Consider the following 4649-nt stretch of genomic DNA (forward strand, 5'->3'; position numbering starts at 1 on the left):
TAACTCTTCTGTCTAGACTGAACCGTGCAAAGCCTCTCCTAAATCAACTTCACCTTTTCCAAGGCATCTTTCACCAAGTCTGTAACGTACAACTTAGCCTCACCAGGCTCGAACCACCTGATAGGAGAACGACATCGCCGACCATATAAAGTCTCAAATGGGGCCATCTCTATGCTGGACTAATAGTTGTTGTTAGCAAACTCTGCCAAGGGCAAGAACTGATCCCACTATCCTCCAAAGTTAATTACATATGCTTTGAGCATGTTCTCCAAAATCTAAACTATCCGCTTTGACTGTCCGTCGGTCTGATGATGGAATACTGTACTAAGCTCCACACGGGTCCCCAACTCACTCTGAACGACTCTCCAGAAATGGGAAATGAACTGAGTTCCTCTATCTGATATGATGAAAATAGGCACACCATGCAACCAGACTATCTCCCGAATGTAAATCTAAGTCAATCTCTTTGAAGTGTAAGTAGTCACAACCGGAATAAAGTGTGCCGACTTGGTCAACCTATCAACAATGACCCACACTGCATCAAACTTCCGCAAGGTCTGGGGCAACCCAACTATGAATTCCATAGTAATGCGCTCCCACTTCCACTCTAGTATAGGCATCTGCTGAAGCAGGCCACCTTTCCTCTGGTGTTCATACTTAACATGCTAGCAATTTAAACACCTAGTCACATACTCCACTATGTCTTTCTTCATCCTCCGCCACCAGTAATGTTGTCTCAAGTCACGATACATCTTCGTAGCACCCGAATGAATAGAATACCTCCTCTAGTATCCTCTCCCTCAGACCATCAACATTAGGAACACATAGGCGACCCTGGAGTCGCAAAACACCATCCTCGCCAATGGAAACCTCCTTGGCACTACCCTGTAGCACTGTCTCTCTGAGAACCGCCAAATGAGGATCATCGAACTGCGGGCCTTGATCTGCCCCAATAATGATGATTGAGCAACAACACACACAAGGACTCGACTGGGCTCTGAAATGTCTAACCTCACAAGTCTGTTAGCCAAGGACTGAATGTCCAAGGCTAGTGGCATATCTTCTGCTTAAATGAATGTCAAGCTACCCATACTCTATGCTTTCCTGCTTAAAGCATCCGCGACCACATTTGCCCTGCCCAGATGATTAAGAATGGTGATCTCATAATCCTTTAGTAACTCAAACCATCTACCCTGACTCAAATTGAGATCTCTCTACTTGAACAAATGCTGTAAGTTGTGATGATCAGTGTAAACTTCACATGACACCCCATATAGGTAATGCCTCCATATCTTAAGAGCATGAACAATCGCTGCCAACTCTAGATCGTGCACATGATAATTCTTCTCATGAATCTTCAGCTGGCATGAAACTTATGCAATAACTCGCCCTTCCTGCATCAATACACTACCCAAGACAATGCGCGAAGTGTCACAATATATCGTATACATCCCTGAACCGGAAGGCAACACAAGAACTGGTGTTGTAGTCAAAGTTGCCTTGAGCTTCTAAAAGCTCGCCTCACAATCATTGGACCAATGGAAAGGATCACCCTTCTAGGTAAATCTAGTCAGAGGTGATGCAATAGATGAAAAGCCTTGCACGAATCGTCTGTAATAACCTGCTAACCGCAGGAAACTCCTGATCTCGGTCACTGAAGTAGGACTTGGCCAACTCTGAACTGCCTCAATCTTCTTGGGATCCACCTTAATACCCTCTCCTGACACAATATGCCCCAAGAATGCCACTAACTCTAGCCAAAACTCACACTTGGAGAACTTAGCATATAGCTTCTGCTCTCTCAAGGTCTGAAGCACTACTCTCAAATGTTGCTTGTGCTCCCCCAGGCTACGTGAGTATATCAAGATGTCGGCAATGAAGATGATGGCGAAATAGCAAATATAAGGTCTGAACACCCTATTCATCAGGTCCATAAATGTTGATGGGGCATTAGTCAAGCCAAAGGACATCACCAGAAACTCATAATGACTATATCTAGTACGGAAAGTAGTCTTCGGAACATCTAAGTCCTGAATCCTCAACTAGTGGTACCCTGATCTTAAGTCGATCTTAGAGAACACCCTAACAACCTGCAACTGGTCATACAAATCATCAATACGCCGCAAAAGGGTACTTGTTCCACTGGTAGTAATCAATACACATCCACATGTTCCCATCCTTCTTCTTTACAAACAACACTGGTGCACCCCAAGGTGAAACACTTGGTCTAACAAACCCCTTTGCTAACAACTACTCAAACTGCTCCTTCAACTCTTTCAACTCTTTCGGAGCCATACGGTATGGTGGAATAGATATAGGCTGGGTACCTGGAGCCAACTCAATACAGAAATCAATATCGCTATCTGGTGGCATTCCAGGAATATCAGAAGGAAACACATCGACGAACTCCCAAACTATTGGAACTGAATCAATTGTTAGAGACTCTGCAGTGGTATCCCGAACATAGGCCAGATAAGTCAAACACCCCTTCTCGACCATATGCCGAGCCTTCAGGAAAGAGATAACCCGACTAGATATATCAACTATGGAACCCTTCCATTCCAACCCTGGCAACACTGGCATTGCTAAGGTAACAGTCTTGGCATGGCAATCAAGGACAGTGTGGTATGGGAATAACCAATCCATGCCCAGGATGACCTCAAAGTTGATCATACCAAGCAACATGAGATGTGCTCTAGTCTTGAAACCACAGAATATGACCACACAGGACTAGTAGATCCGATCCACAACCACTAAATTGCCCACAAGAGTGGACACATGAATAAGAGTTCCCAAAGGATCAGGAGGAAAAACCAGGAAACGAGCAAACAGAGATGATGCATATGAATAGTAGACTCTGGATCAAATAATAGTGATGCATCTCTACCGCAGATGAAAATAATACCTGTGATAATGGCATTTGAGGCCAATGCATCTGGCCTGGCCGGAAGGGCATAGAATTTGGATGGAGCACCGGCTGGCTAGCCTCCACCTGACTGAGCAGTAGTTGGCTGACCTCTCCCTATCTGGACTCCACCTCTAGGACGACCCCTACCAGTCTGTCTCCCACCTCTAGGCGGCTGGGTAACTGGTGCTAAATCATAGGCTGCTAACCCTGCTGTACTGCCTTGCCCCGATGCCTGGGGAAGTATCTCCTCATATGACCAAGATCTCTGCACTCAAAACAACCCTGCGGTGTGGCGACATACTGCCTTGATAGCTAACCCTGATGTCCTGTAGACCCACTGGAAGAAGCTTGGATAGCCGGTGGACAGTTTGAACTCTCTGGCATAACACTGAAATAGGAACCAGAAGAACCTTGGGGACTTAAATACCCACTAGAGGAACCCTGAGTAGCTGGCGGGTGATAAAAACTCTCTGGTATGGCGCTGAAATAGGGGCACGCTAGAGCACCCCGAGCAGGTGGTGGTGCTGAATATGGGGCCCTATTGGGCTGACCGCTTCTAAACTGACCTCTACCCCTTGCTAGGGCACCTCTGAACTCTCCAAAGAATCTAGCCCTCTTATCCTGCTACATCTGCTCCCTACCTCTCAGACGGTAGCCCTCAATCATTCGAGCAATCTCTACCACTAGCTGATAAGGAGCCCCCATCTCTACCTCTCAGGCCATGTTGTCCCTAATGCCAGAATGCAACCCTGCAACGAACCTCTGCACCCTATATACGTTAGTAGGAAGTATCATCAATGCATGTGGATAACTCAGAAAACCTCACCTCATAGTCGGTCACAAACATCTGACCATGCTCAAGCTGCTCAAACTGATACCGTAACCCTTCCCTCTCAAAGGGTGGAATATACCTTTCCAAGAATAACTATGTGAACTGGCCCCATGTGATAGGAGGAGAACCTGCTAGCCTGCCAAGAACGTAAGACTGCCACCATCTACGGGCCCTGCCCTCTAGCTGGAAGGTAGTGAAGTCAACCCCATGCGACTCCAATATCTTCATGTTGTGCAGTCTGTCCCTGGACCTATCGATGAAATCCTGAGCATCATCATGACGCTCAACCCCAAATACAGGAGGGTGAAGTCTAGTCCATCTATCCAACAACTTCTGCGGGTCACCATCCATAGCTGGTCTGGGCTCGGGCACCACTGCAGCAACTGGTTGAGCCCCATCCGTGGGTAGAGCACCCGAAGCCTTATACACTACAGCTGCATGACCAGGAGCCTGAGCAGTACCCCTCCTGCCTGTGATGTAGCTGGATCCGATAGAAATAAACCAGCCTGAGTCATGGTGTCCATGAACCGCAACATACGGCCCATGACCTCCTGGATACCTGGTGCTATCATAAAGTCAGCCAGGGTAGGCTCAGCTGCGCACACCTCGCCCTGCTCCTCAATGATAGGGTCTCCCATAGGATTTGCAGGTGGTGCTACTAGAATAGCTCTGGGATGCCCTCGTTCCCTACCTCAGGCCGGTGCCCTCCCCTGGCCTCTACCTCGGCCTCTAGCAATTAGGGGAGCAGCTCCTCCCGGGTCTGGAACATATATCGTGCATGTCCTCACCATCTATGATAAAATAGAAGAGGGAAATTTAGTATACCAACCACTGCACGATAGGAAGTGAATAGAGAGTAGTTTCCTAACACCCTATAGCCTCTCGAAGATAAATATAGACGTCTCTGTA

Source organism: Nicotiana tabacum, chromosome 6 (assembly GCF_000715075.1).
Source record: "Nicotiana tabacum cultivar K326 chromosome 6, ASM71507v2, whole genome shotgun sequence".
Classification (NCBI taxonomy): domain Eukaryota; kingdom Viridiplantae; phylum Streptophyta; class Magnoliopsida; order Solanales; family Solanaceae; genus Nicotiana; species Nicotiana tabacum.